General features: G+C 49.5%; 1 pseudogene; it reads right to left on the minus strand.

The window, feature by feature from the left end:
* Positions 1-5,778: 5,778 nt before the first annotated feature.
* On the minus strand, positions 5,779-6,720 carry LOC110336122 (annotated as a pseudogene).
* Between the last annotated feature and the right edge of the window lie 8,555 nt (positions 6,721-15,275).

Here is a 15,275-nt window from a genome sequence, read left to right on the forward strand (position 1 = left end):
GCACTTAGCAGTTTTGAAGGTTCAGTCTTAGCTGAGAGGTTGGCCCAAGGCCCACTGCAGAGTCCTTGGGAAGTCATCTTGAGCTAATGTCATAAGAAGGCCTGACCAGGGGAGAGGATGGCTCACTCCCCTCAGGCTGAGTTGAGCATCGTCAGACGCGATGATGTCCTGGGAGCATGTGATAAAGGGGACCTAACGTTATATTCTAGCGAGGATTATTCTGGTTGCTATGTAAATAACAGGCTGCAGGAGACCAAGGAGACAGAAACTTGTAGGCACCAGATGATGGGGGGGAGGGGGCTTAGACCATAGAAATGGCAGCAAAGGTCCAGAGAAATGTTGGGATCGTGGATATGCATCGATATCGTGAGGACAACACCTGGTAAGACATGCTGATGAAGACAGTATTTATTTTTCTCTCAGAAAAGCCAAGAAGGATAACATTGAAAAAAGAAATCTAATCTGCATTTTATGAAACCAAAGATGCGTGCGTGGTCCATGGTGTGTATGGTGTATGGTACACGGATGTGTCTGTGTCTGTGTGCATGCTTGTAGAGACCAAAGGTTGATGTCCCGTATCTTCCTCAGCCTTTCCCCTACCCCCTTATTTTTTTGACACAGGGTTTTCCACTGAGGTTAGGAATCTGGCAAGACAGATTTTAGAATTTCCCGTGCATGGCCCCATGCCTGGCTCCCTGTCCGAGTCTGGAACTACACACTCAGGTATCCATATTTGCAAGGCCCGCACTTGATTGCCTGAACCATACCACAGTCCCTTGATCCAAGTATTGTATTAACATGTTTTGTGACATGCTGCAGAATTGCACCCAGAGAACTGGCCCATGGAAGATAAGTGCTATACCACTGAGTTACAGTGCAGCCAGAACAACTTGGTTTTGACCTGAACAAACTGGAGAGAAACATCACCATTGACCAAGATGGCCACCATCTGCAATGACTTAGGAATCATATTATCAGTATGTTACAAGGGAGGAAAGTGAGATTTTTTTTTTTTTGAATGCTTAAATAATTTGCTGGAGGTCTCCAGGATAGTAAGTGATGTGGCCTGACAGGTTTTTTGACTACTGTGCTCTGTTTTCCGTTGAGCCAAGAATAGTACTAGATGGGATGTCTTGTCAACACCCTTGTCTTTCCTAGAAGCTACTGGCAGATAGCTGGGTCGCTTCCAGATGGTTGGCTCAGTGGTAGGGGCAGGGCCTCCGAGGGTACACTCATCCCTACCCTACCAGATGGGCTCCCGGTGCTCACTGCCTAGGCCACTGACCCCTGTAGGCCTCCAGCGAGGGTCTAGAGTCACGTGAGTCCCTGATGAAACTCAAATATACACACACCACGCAGTCCACAGAGAAAGTGGAAGTCAGGGAAACCTGTGCCCCACATGCCACCAGGACCGCCTGCTCACCAGCTGGCAACTGTTAGCACCGCCACATGGGCCAACAAACCCGCTACCGGCTCTGCTGTCTGTGATGCCAACTACAGGAGTCTGAAGCATGAAGTCAGGGCTCCTGGGACCGCCATTGCTGGAGCTACCCACATCTGGACTGCCTAGGGCAGCAGAGTTCAGCACTCCCTGGGTCTGGATTCCTTTAGAAGCCGCTTGCTTCTAAAAGTTTTCTGCTTTTTCTCTGACTCCATCCCTACCCCCCATCCCTTAAGCTACATTCCAGGTCCTGAGGAGAAAAATTCGAGTGACTGCCCCAGGAGGGAGGGATTCTCTTCGGTGGCTGGCCTCTCTGTACAGTGCAGGGGGATGAGACCATTTCCTTCTTTTCCCTTTTATTTTCTTCTCCTCTGCTGGAGGAAAGGATCTCGTGAGTGTCCCTACACCCTTGAAGCAGTGATTTCTTTTGCCTCACATTAGAGGGAGAACCCGAGGAGTACTGCAGCCATATTTAGGGAGACTGGCTCACCCAAACCTGATGGTGAGGAGTGTCGGGGTTTCCTATTGATCTCAGAAGGGGTCTTGGGTGTCAGTACTGGTTTCATTACCAATACAAAACTCGAAAGAGATTCAAGGGGAGATTCTAACCAACAACAAACAGGTCTGGGGCCCACATACTTAGGGACACTGAGACACAAAATTTCTGCAGGGCAAGGTCCAGCCTTACACAGAGTGAGGGGAGGCGGATCAGCCAGGATGTTTTGACATAACAAAGCTAGCATCTGTGATGATCTGATGAGACTCAGGTACCATGACGGTCGGGAGAGGGACGGAATTGCTACCAGCTTGAAACTCTGCGAGTGCGTGAGTGCACGCATGCGTGTGTGCGTACATGTTTGCATTTAGGTGTGCACTGCTATTCTGCGTGTGTCTGAGACACGGTCTCTCGCTTTTGCTGCAGTGCACACCAGGCTAGCTGGCCCTCGGGCTTCCTGGGAGTCTCTTGTCCCTGCTTCCTATCTCTCTCTGCATAGGAGCACTGAAGCTGCAGACGCAGTCCACCACACTCAGCTTTGCATGGTCTCTGGAGAGTCAAACCCAGGTCCCCAGAATCACACGACAAGCCCTTTACCCACTGAGCCATCTCCTCGGCTCCCATTCGTTTTATATTTGAGACGGCGTCTCACAATGGCGTGGAATCACTAATTCTCGGCTAGCCAGGCTGCCCAGTGAGTTCAGGCATCTGCCCGTCTTTTCTTCCTAATGATGGGATTACTAACTCGAGCTACCATGTTTTCTGGGCTCTTGGAGTTGAACTCAGGTTCTTGCGCTTACAAGGCAAGTGCTGTACTGATTAGACCATCTGCCCAGCCTCTCAAGCAAGAAATTCACAAACAGTAGTTTACTATAATGTGTGTGTGTGTGTGTGTGTGTGTGTGTGTGTCCAGGGCATTATCTTAAACATATACCGCTCCTTTGGAAACACAAAGAGGAAATTAATTGGTAAGTCATCAAAAGTACGATGTAAGAGAATATATTGTAATGTAGGGACGTGGGTGTCTTAGGTTGGCAAATGAGAAAACAAGATACAATAAAGAGGTATTTCAGAAAATAAAAAGTGCATTTAAAATCCACAACAGTATGACAAAACAACCGAGCTAAAACTCAATATTCAGATAACCCAGGTAAGTCACTGACGCCTCAGGCCTTCTCACCTGTGAAATGGGCGTGAAAGGTTTTTCTTCACACTTTTGCCTCCTGGCCCATCTCCCCAGCCTCTCCATCTTTTCACGTGAGCATCTCAGAGGTGGAGGTGTAACTTGTCAGACGATGCGTGCTTCTTTTCTTTAACTTTTATGTACCTTAGGGTACTTTTGTATTCGCTATTTCAAATGTTTAGATTAAGTTTGTTGACCCCTTGAGTGTTTTCATTGTGCTTATTTTCATTAAGATATTGCTGGGGAAAAAATGCAAACAACCATAGGGAAAAAAATAACCCAAACGAGTTTGCAGAATATGTATGTATAGAAATGTCACTTAAACATAAAGAAATGGCTGGCCTCCTTCATGATCCCAAGAATGTATGGCAAAACCCCATGAAGATGCGGTTTGCTTCTCAGCTGTCAACCATCCCGCAAGCCAAACTCCAAATGGTTAATGACACATCCAAGTGTCATTATGGCGCCATTATCAGGCCAATTATCAAGTGACCAACTCTTACTCCAGCCCCACCCTCCTCTCTTCTGATTTGGATCCTTCTAGACAAACCTAAGCTTTGCCACTGGCTTCTGATGGGTTCTACCAGTAGGGGGCGACAACAGAGGCTGTGGGACAGGAGGCAGGGGAGGAAGTGGGTCTCCCTCCTTTATCCTTTGCTTCCTGTCCATCTGCTTCTGGCTTGTCCTTGAGAGGGTGGCTCTAGTCGCTGACAACACTGGGAAAATTGAAGAAAGCACCCCCCCCCCCAAAAAAAGTAAAATCTAATTAAGTTACGAGCACAGTTACTATCTGGCCCAGGAACAGGGTCCTCCTCGTTCCAAGTGGCACATGTTTGTAAGGATCCACCAGAGAATGACACCCCAGACTCAAATATATGTAAACGCAAAGGGTGTTTTATTCTGCAGAAGTCAAGCCTGCTGGGGTCTCCCATTGCCAAGATAGAGAGACCCCAAAGTGAGCTCTCAGGCCTGATCTAAAGCACATTAGGGAATTCCAGGGTAGATGACCTCTATGTTAAAATGCTGGTCCATCTCTACAGACATTCCATTACAGGGGTAGGGTGAGGGCTGGAAACTTGCTGGGGAGGTCTGGACACTGCTGCTGACCCATTGTCCTTGCCTCAGGCCAGGGGGCAGGGCAGCTTCTGAGGCCTGGAGTTGCCCAGTTCTTGGAAACAGAATTTAGCTCTTCTTAACTGCCAACCTGAAGCCTGTCCTGGAATAAACCTAACCTTCTCAGATCAGGATCATCTACTACAGCATTCTTTCAAACAGCAAGAGTTGCCCAATTACAAATACAAACTATGACATGTTATAGCACTATTTTTTAAAAACTGGAATATTATTAATAAAAAGAAACGTGTATTACTCTAGTGTTATTTGTTTTCTCAAAAAAACCAGAGGAAATTTAAAAGTATATTCATATTTATAGATAGCTGTGTATTAAATTCCTAGATGCATACACAAGAAACTGGGGCAAGGATAATCACCCTGCTGGGTAGGTGGGTCAGGCCAGTCTCCCCAAGATGCTTACTTGTAAGATGGCTCAGGGGTACTCTGGGATGGCAGGAGGCAGGAGAAAGGTGAGGGCACCTGACTGTGGTCATTCCTGGGGAGGAAGGAAACCAGAGACAGAGGTTCCCGCAGCCCTGGCCTCTGGGAAGTCTGTAGTAGGGGTTAGTGGAAAGGGAGGTCTTCCTCGACACAGACATCTAAGTGTGAGTCTGAGGCTCGGAGGTAAGCCAGAGGCTCAGCAAGCCACTGGGCCACCAGCTCTCATTCCACCATGGTACAGCCAAGGAAGGTTGAAAACTTGCCAAAGAGAAATTAGGCAAACCGGGACTGACTTGTATCTATAATCCCAGCACCCAGGAGGCTGGAGCAAGAGGATTGCTGTAGGTTCAAGGGCAACCTAAGCTATAGTGAATTTTACACCAACTCCAGCTACAGTGTTAGGCCACGGGTTTGTTTTTTCTGTTTGTAGTTTGTTTTTTTTTGGGGGGGGGCGCTGTCTTAGTTAGGGTGTTACTGCTGTGAACAGACACCATGACCAGTGTAAGTCTTATAAAAGACAACATTTAACCTGGCTTACAGGTTCAGAGGTTCAGTCCATCATCATCAAGACGGGAGCACGGCAGCATCCAGGCAGGCGTGGTGCAGGCGGGGCTGAGAGTTCTACATCTTCATCTGAAGGCTGCTAGGAAAAGACCTGGCTTCCAGGCAGCTAGGATGAGGGTCTTAAAGCCCACACCTACAGTGACACACTTACTCCAACAAGGCCTCTCCCCCCCCCCAACAGTGCCACTCCCTGGGCTGAGCATATACAAACCATTACAATGCATAACTCTGCTTCTTTTTGCTTGTTTGTTTTTCAATTGGTTTTCTATTCTTTCCTGGTTTTTGTTTGTTTGTTTGTTTTTTGGTTTTGTTTTTGTTTTACAGTACTACTGTGTTACATTCGGGTGGAGCCCCAGACCTTGTGTATGGTTGGGGGACTGAAGGAGTGTACCAGACTGTCTTCCTGGAGTGCCTGGGGACACTGCTTCTCCACACCCTGCCAGGACCATGGCAGAAATGGTCTAGAGGCCTTCTGTTTGCTTGATCCCACTTCCTCCTCATTTCTTGGGTCTATGACACCACGGTGGGTATCACTGATACTCAGTTGTCACTGTCCTCGCTGTCCCCGTATGCACCCAGCTGGCTCAGGGAGGACGCCCCAAATGTCTGGGGTGTAGGGTTGGCTGCCTTCCTGTTCTTGAGGGCACCAGCGGTGGGCACCTTGACTTGCTCTGAGCCCCCTTTGGCTTCCGTCTTTACCTTCTTTGGTACAACCAAGCCTGCCAACTGTGCTCTGCTGCACAGGGCCTCTGTCTTCCTCTTGGTCTTTGGTTCCTTGTGGAGGATGGCTGTGGGATTGGGTCTTGCCGCTGTCTGAGTTCTGGAAGGTGGAGCCTCATTCTCTGGGTCGGAGTCCTCCGGAAGCCTTCGATGGTGAGCCTCCTCCAGCAAGGCCGCTGTCTCCCGCTCATCTTCCTCCTGCTGCTGCTGTCGCCACTGCTCCTGAGACAGGCGGTGTTGCCGCAGCATGGCCTCGAAGTCCACGTGCGCCTGCCGCTGGTTCAGGTCTTTTAGCTCTTGCAGGTTTTCCAGCACTTCCATCTCCAGCTTCGAGTCCTTTGTCCGGTTCTCTAGGACCTTCATGGGGTTGTTCAGTTCCTCATCCTCTCGCTCCTTCTGCTCTCGCTTCTCCTCCTCCTCCAGTAGCTTCCCAGCCTGGAAGTTGCGCGTGGCCCCGTGCTCCATGGTGTAGTCCGTGTTCTCTGGGTCCGTCTTGAAGGTGATCTCGGCCAAGCAGCGCGTGCACTTGATGTAGAATCGGAAGATTGGCAGGCCCAGGTATGCCTCGTTCTGGACTGTTTCCTTTCGTGCGTTGAACTTCTTCCCTTTGTAGATGTATTCCCCACAAGTCTTACACCTCATGTTGAAGGGGGCCATCAGACGCACCACATACTGCCGGTCCTTGGGTAGCTTGAGCTTCGGGATCTTCGATGGGTCAAAGTCAGGTGGGTAGTATTTGTTTAAAACTTTCCGTTCCGACATCTTCCTGTTCAACGAACAAGCGAAGAAGCTGTTCTCTTAGTCGTCGTGGAGTTTCTCCGATCACGGTCCCTAGTCTGTAGTCCAACTAATGGGCAGCTGTGAATGGAAGTCCAAGGATCTAGCAGTTGCTCAACCCCACAAGGCAAGCAGGCAGAGAAGAGAGAATCTTCCTTCTTCCAATGTCCTTATATAGGTCTCCAGCAGAAGGTGTGGCTCCCAGATTAAAGGCGTGTACCACCACGCCTGGATCTGCCCCTTGTTTTGTCCCAGATGACCTTGAACTCAGAGATCTCCTTGCCTTGGTCTCCTCAGATTCATGGCCGCCATGACTCAAGATCTCCAGGTCAGAAACGTGTACCTCCCAGCCTCAAGATTGGGACCACAGGTGAGCCTTCCAACTCTGGATTGCAGTTCATTCCAGATACAGTCAAGTTGACAACCAGGAATAGGCACTACGGGGATCTATCTACCCTTACAAAGTCCAGACAATGCAGGGAGGGGGAGGGAAGGAGGGAAGGAGGGAAGGAGGGAAGGAGGGAAGGAGGGAAGGAGGGAAGGAGGGAAGGAGGGAGGGAAGGAGGAAGGCAGGGAGGGAGGGAAGGAGGGAGAGAAGGAGGAAGGCAGGGAGGGAGGGAAGGAGGAAGGAAGGAAGGGAGGGAAGGAGGGAGGGAAGGAGGGAAGAAGGGAAGGATGGAGGGAAGGAGGAAGGGATGAAGGGAGGGAAGGAGGGAAGGAGGGAAGGAGGGAAGGAGGGAAGGAGGGAAGGAAGGAAGGAAGAAGGGCTCTGAAGCGAGTGTCTGAAACACTATATAGTGGGCACACAAATCCGACCTTTGTTTCAGCCTCCACTCTGCCTGGGACCCCAACCCAGCGAGACATAAAGCAGACACGCCACGGAGGGTGAGTACCTGGCCACCCCCTCTGAGCCACCCAGGACTGTTGGTCCTACTCTGACCTTGCACCACTTGAGTCCATTAGGTGGCAGCTGCCCTTGGAGCAGCTGTTAGCACCCTGGCAGAGGTGAGGGTGTCAGAGGGGCGGGGAACTGGTCCTGATAACCAGGGCAGCCCCAGGCTCCTCTGTACGGAGCTCTAACCCCTTTGCCCCGCTCTGTTCCAGGGATCGCTTTGTTCTGGCTTTGGGACAGTGAAGGCCAGGACATGACTCTTCTCCGGGTTGTCTTCGCCCACAGCCCGCACCCGGGAGCCTCAGAGGAGCAGGACCCTGGAGGAACAGAACTTCTAACCTGAGTCTTCCACAGTGGATCTCCCTGCGGTCTCTGGGCCACTGCGAATGGCCCGGATAGTTAGAGGCTCGTGTGCGTTGAGGCTCCACAGAAGGCTTTACCTGGAACAATAGGAGGATGGCTCCTTGAACCTAACTAAGACTTTGAGAAGGCTTGTAAGCCAGTTCTCCGGAAGCCCTTGCTCAGTGTCTCAGCATTGACCGGCACTCCCTCCCTCCGGGCAGAAAGGTTTCCCCCCTCAAAAGACGCAAGGATGATTTACAATTTTCTAAAAATTCAAGTACAGGAGCCTCGGCGAGGTGCATTTGCTGCCGATGATGGCATAAGCAGTCTGTGATTTAAGACAGTGCTGGCAGGACTAGAACTCAGCCTTGGCATCATGGTGCTTAACTGCAGCCTGAAGCCTCTGCTGGAGGAGATAAGCAAGTCAGGTTCAGGGACTGGGCCAGGGGCCAGCAAGAAGCTTGCTGACTGAGGCAGGAGACAGGGCAGGGAGGAAAGATGGATCTGGGACGCTTCATCCCTTAGGAAAACAAATGGTTTTCACACTCCTGGCTCTGTCTTTTATCTGTAACTAATTACTATGCTAATTCTGCCTAATTCTTCATGTGGTTCCAAAAGAAGACTCAAATGTCTGCTTGCCAGCAGCAACCTTACGTTTAGCCTTAGGTTCTCAGAAGGAGAATACTTATTTTTTAAAAGTGTTAGGGGAGATGAGTGTGTGTGTGTGTGTGTGTGTGTGTGTGTGTGTCTGTGTCTGTGTGTCTGTGTGTCTGTGTCTGTGTGTGTGTGTCTTCAAGGCTATTAAATTAAATTAAGGGAGTAGTGACCTTGTGGCAAGATCCCACCCAGCTAAATTTAAATCCAATCATGATAGAGCAGTCCTTTAATCCCAGGATGCAAAGACAAGATCTCTGAGTTCAAGGCCAGCCTAGAACAGAGCAAGTTCTAGGTAAATACAGGCTTGGTGGCCCACACCTTTAATCCCAGTGTTTAAGATAGAGGCATGCAGATCTCTGAGTTCAAAGTAAGTCTACAGAGCAAGTTCTAGGACAGCCAAGCTCAGGGAGTGAAGGAGTTGGAAAACAGAAAACTAGTGATAATATAATAAAACAAGGGGGTATGTTCCAGCTCTGGCAAGCAGTAGAACAGGGCAGCTTTGGCCATGTGACTCTGGCTTTATAGTCAGGAGAAGGAACCTACTGGGACAATTGATGCTGGTTAGCTGGAGCTAAGAAATTAGCAGTGATTATGAAGAGACCAGTATCACTGAGGTGGAATCTGGGAAATGTTTTCTGATAGCACAAAGAAGCTGTGTTCCAGAGAAAGCCAAGGTTGTACCTCGTGCTGTGGCTGGACATGGTAATGTGTAAGAGTCACTCAGGTGGTACTGGTTTTGAAGGCAGGAAGGGGTCATGAAGAGCGGCTGAGGCTTGGCACTGTGAGAAGCCATGGAAGGCCTTTGGTGAAGGTGCAGCCTCTGTTGCAGTTGATGGCCCAGGACTGAAGGGGTCACGCAAAGAAGCTGAGGCTTGGTACTATAAGGAGAACCTGTGAAATGCTATTGGCGATGCCTAGTTGCAGCAGAAAACCCCAATGTACTGGAGATGCCAATACCATGGGATGATCACCAAGAACTGCAGCATCAGTAGAGTGGATCAACCTTAGAGTGCTACAGAGGGCAGAACTAAAGAGGTGACAACAACACTTTGGAGGAGCCCAGAAGATCATGTGTGGATCCCAGACACTGAAACAAGAAGCTGTAACATCAACGTTGCCTTGGAGACCCCAAGATGTTTGAGATGCCAGAGCCATAGGATATCTGCCGAGGAAAGCTGCTAACAGGGAGTGGAACCAGCCCAGGAGAAAGAAGTTTGTTGCAGTCAACAATGATGAAAAGGAAGTTAGAGATCTGAAGACTGCTTTGACATCAGCCATGGAGATGCAGAGTTTGGAGTTTGCCCAGTTGGTTTCCTGTCTTGCTTTGGGGATTACAGTTCAGTGATTGGATGAATCTCAAAAGAGACCTTGAACTTTGGACTTTTAACAATGTTAAGACTGCTATAGACTATGGAAGCTTTTGAAGTTGGACTAAATGTATTTTTAAATTATCTATAATTAGATATGGCCCCCACAGATTCATATGTTTGAACAAGTCTATGGGGGCTAGGGAGTGGGATGTGATGGTTTGTATATGCTTGGCTCAGGGAGTGGCCCTATTACAAGGTGTGGCCTTGTTGGAGTAGGTGTGTCACTGTGGGTGTGGTCTTAAGATCCTCACCCTAGCTGCCTAGAAGCCAGTATTCTGCTAGCAGCCTTCAGATGAAGATGTAGAACTCTCAGCTCGTCCTGTACCACGTCTGCCTGGATGCTGCCGTGCTCCTGCCTTGATGATAATGACCTGAACCTCTGAATCTGTAAGCCAGCCCCAATTAAATGTTGTCCTTTATAAGACTTACATTGGTCATGATGTCTGTTCACAGCAGTGAAACCCTAACTAAGACATTTGTCATGGCGGGAAGCATGGTGGCATGCAAGCAGACATGGTGCTGGAGAAGGAGCTGAGAGTTCTACAACAGGATCCACAGGCAGCAAGAAGTGACTGTGAGCCACTGGGACTGGCTTGAGGTTCTGAAACCTCAAAATCCATGCTCTACTGACACACTTTCTACAAGGCCACACCCACTACAACAAGGCCACACCTCCTACTAGTGCCACTCTCATGGAAGCCACTTTTATGCAAACCATCATAATGCCTTAGCATGCTCTGACCCCATCCCAACAAGTCCTTCACCTGAACACTACCCAAGAATTCCTTCTGGGACTTGCTACTACCCTCAACCCCCCTCACCTCCCCATCCCCCCCATTCTGCCTCCCCATGGGCAGTCAGTCTTCAGGGAAACTATGAAAATGTCAAGGTAAGGAACTAAAGAGACAGCTCAGCTGTTGAGGCTTCTCTTTGAGAAGACCAGGGTTTGATTCTCAGCACCTGCATGGCAGCTCATAAGCACCTAGAATCCCATGCCCTCTTCTGACCTCATGGGCACCAAGCATACATGTGGTACGCAGACATACATGTAAGCAAAACACTCACACACATAAAATTATTGTATTTATTTATTTATTTATTGTTATGTTTGTTTATTTAAAAAAAATGCCCTCAACCACAAAGACTCATTTAGGAAGGAGGGAGGAAGGGGAGAGGGAGAGGGAGAGGGAGAGGAAGAAATGATATCAGGGTCACAGGTTTACATGGCCAAAGCCTTGTTACAAAGTGGAAGGGAATCTCAGGGTTGAGCCAATAGTGTGGAGACCTCAGGACGAGCCCAGACAGTGGACAGGGACCGAAGGCTCCCGAATCCATCTGGATTGCCACATTCATGTTCACTGGCCCCTGGCCAATCTCTTCCATCGAACGGACTCTATTTATTCCTTTTATCCTTCAGGGACGCTGGGGGAATCGATGAACTACAAAATCAAATACGTGTTAAGCTTCTGCAATGCGAGGTCAGACAGATTGTCTGCTCGCCTGTGCATGTCAAATGACTCTGGGAGCTTTTATGTGGGTGTGAAGTTTGGGGTTTGTAGGGGAAAAAAAAATACAGCACATTTCATAGCATAATTGTGGAATTTTCTCTGCAGACGCGCACGGTCTGCGCAGCCCTGAAATGTTTTGACAGCTCAGCCCACTAGATGCTTACCCTTCTGCCTGAGTCCCCTTACGCGCGCGCGCGCGCGCACACACACACACACACACACACACACACACACACACACCCGGCAGCTGCCACCCTGCCCCAGAGACCAGCTGCTGGAGCCTCCCTTACAAATCCTCCTCACCCTGTTCTGCTGTGGGGAGATGCATATCCCCCCCCCCCCATCAGCACGCTGCTCGGAAGGCACATTTGAAGGCCTACCTTCGTTCTCGCCTTCTTTCTTTTGGAATCTGCAACGACCAAGATTTCATTACCCAGCACAGTAACCTTTACCCAGCGGGATGCAAGATTTTCACTCTACCTGGATGAGGTCCACATGCCACAGGGCAGCCCTGGGAAGGGCAGAGCTGGAGAGAGGAGAATGAGAGGGCGCCTTCTGTGCTGTCAACCCTCCAACAGCACTGTGTCGCGCTCTTCTCTGTTGGGTGCCATCTTTCTTTGCTCCCAGCCTCTCTCACCCAAGAGCCCTTGTGGCTTGAGGATGACCCACGTGAGGAACTCCTCCCTCCTGACAGCCACCATGCCTCCCTCCCGACAGCCACCATGCCTAGCTGACACTATTCTTTCCCTCGGCCTGCTTTTTCCTCCCTGGGTTCTAAGTCTCCTTCCCCCCAGAACATCAGCGCTAACCGGCTAAGAGAACCTAAGAGAACGCTGAGCCCCGAGGCTCTTCCTTCCAAACAGAAAGCGTTCTGAAGGCCACTGTGAGACAGACGGCACATGGCCTGTACAGCCCTGAAATGCTTTGACAGCTCAGTCCACTAGATTCTACCCCCACCCCCACCCCCACCCCGAAAAAAAACAGCCAGAGGTTAGGGTCATGCATCTCTCTCCATGTTCGTCTCCACAGTGAGAGAGGTCTTATCTGAACCAAAGCCATAGAAAACACAAATAAGAATCTAAGAAGGGCAGGTAGACAGACTCCTATGGTCGCTCAAGGGGAAGCAGGCCAGGGTCCCTGCACGCAGCCCTCCCAGAATGCAGTTCTTTGCTTCAGGGATTCCTGTCTGAGACTGGGGGCTGTGGAGAAGGGGCAGGGCTTCTTACTCTGGGACATGACTGGGTGCCTTTGGCATCCTCCACTGTCAATGTCCTAGCCCCTCCCTGTCCCACCTGCTCTCCTGGAAATGCTGTCACTGATATGTTGAAATAGGGACTCTCGAGTCCAGACAGACCACACCAGGCCAAAGCAGCTCTATGTGTGACATTCCTGAGTTTGGAGCTGATCTGCCACACTGGTTCTTGATACCAATAGTCACCAGTCAGATCACTCATGACAAGCCCAGCAGGAAGCTGGGTGTTAGATCTGAGAGAGTGTAGTATCAGCAGAGATACTGTGTCATGGAGTTCTGACAGCTTATAAGACAAATGCACACGATGTGCTTCAGCTCTTCATAGACGTGATGCCAGAAAAGGATATGGAGGTTTTATTTTAAATCTGTATGTGTCTGTGTGTGTGTGTGTATGTGTGTTTGTGTAAGGTGTGTGTGTATTTAAGTATGAGTTTTCATGTGCCGTGGCATGTGTGGAGGTCAGAGGACAACCTTAGGTGCCAGTCCTCACCTTCTACCTTGTTTTGAAACAAGGTCCTGTCACATTTGAAAGTAATTTCAGGAGGTGATCATTAAAAGGAGGATGCCCAGGACCCCTGAGGTCCCATTCCACCCCCCCACACCCCCCCACCCCAACCCCCTGCTGCTAGCCGCCAGATTTAGTTCTCAGGTCAGCATCTTAGCATCAGAGAGTTGATGTAGCTGGCCCTCAGGTTCACACTTGTATCACTCCAGGCTGTAGCCAGTCTCCAGGGGCAAGATCCTCAAGGAGACAAGGTCCCAGCCTGCTGTCCCCATCAGAAGACTCGTGCCTGTAACCGCATCATTGAACACAGGCAGGTCCTCAACATTCACTGGTCAGTCATCTTAGTCAAAGCTTTGGGCTCACTGAAACACGCTGTCCTGAGGCAGGAAGATGGAGAATGGCAGAGAAGACGCCTCACGTCCGGCTCAGCCTGGATGCTCAGCCTTGATTTTCACTGTGACCATCCTGTGTTCAGACTTACATCTGGCAAGTAAGCCACCCAGAACATATGGACTCAAAAGTGAAATGGGTTCTTCTTTCTCATGAACCTGTGAATAGACTGGACTTTGATGAGTGGCTTAGCTGGCCTCGGTTAATGGCTAACCTCCATTTGCAAGTTTGGTTGAAACTGGAGAAATATCCAAAATAGATTCCTTAGGCACCTCTTTCTACATTATGTAGTGAACAAGCTTAATGGGTGGGTTCTAAGACAAGTCTATCCTGTAAGCACTTACCAAGATCCTGCTTGCGGCGGGCTTGCTAACATCCCATTGGCTAAAGAAAACTACGCATCCAACCAACAGAGTCAATGTGGGAGGGGCCACAGGAAAGTGGGAATTCTGGGAGCTGTGGTTCATTGAACGCCACAACTCTCCACCATAGCTGCCGGAGAAGTGTTGGGATAGCCTGGGCCACCCTCCATGCTCCTGGGGATCTGGAAGATAAGACGGGTTTCTCAGCAGATAGCGTCTCCCAAACGAGCGGCTGGTTCTTCCCCATCTCCTAGAGGAGGTGAGGAAGCCAAGCCACCTGCTGTCAAGACTGGGGGAGGCTTCTCAGGTCCCTTCATAATGTCAACCCCCAAACAGAGCTCTCTCCTCAAAGGGGCTAAGAAATCATTTATTCTAGAGTCAAGTAAGTGTGACCATGGCCTGGGAACAGAGTTCAGGTTAGCCCAAACTCAGTGATCCTACATGGAAGCGGAGCTGGGAAGTTCTTGCAATAATAGGACAGAGAAGAGAGTCTTAAGTCAATATGCTTTTCTAATACTCTGGTGGAAACATCAGAGAGGCGCTTTATAACCAAATGGGGCAAACCTCTGCTACATGCTGTCTGAAGACACTAACTTTTGGGTTGGTGGAAGCCAGTAGTCTGCTAAGTTAATACCTTTCAAATGAAACAACAACAACAGCAGCAAAACTAGTGTTCTGTTTGCACATTCCAAAGGCCCACAGACCTGGTGGGTCAGGAACAGAGGAAGGCTATCAGTGGCTAGTAAGAGAGCTAAAGATGACTCAAGACAATTTGGCTACAGACTTGCAACATTCCAACCTCTACGCAATGACTGATGTTCCAATAGTCAATTCATCAACCTTCGATTTGAAGAAGCAGCTTTGTCCTGGGAAACATTCAAGTTGTTTCAGATCCCGGAGACAAAGGATTTTCCTTTTGTTCATTCATTCATTCATTCATTCATTCATTCATTCGCTCATTTACTCATTCATTTACTAAATGTAGGTAGGTGTTAGGCAACCCTTTCTACCAGCTATAAAAAAACGTTAAGTGTCTCCTCCCCTGTGTGCTTCAGCCGCAGAGAATCCCCTTTCCTCCCAGGGGAACGACAAAGCCCCACAGTGATTAACAGTACAGACGCAGAAAGCAGGTGGCTGGGTCTCGGACCCCAGCTGCCACACAGCAGCTCTGCAAACACAGGCACCTGCCAGCCTTCCTGAGCTTGAATGCAGAGTTTCCCTGAAAAGGACATCACCTCAGCTGTGGAGAGTACTGGGAACAG

The sequence above is a fragment of the Mus pahari genome, chromosome 18, assembly GCF_900095145.1.
Source record: "Mus pahari chromosome 18, PAHARI_EIJ_v1.1, whole genome shotgun sequence".
NCBI lineage: Eukaryota > Metazoa > Chordata > Mammalia > Rodentia > Muridae > Mus > Mus pahari.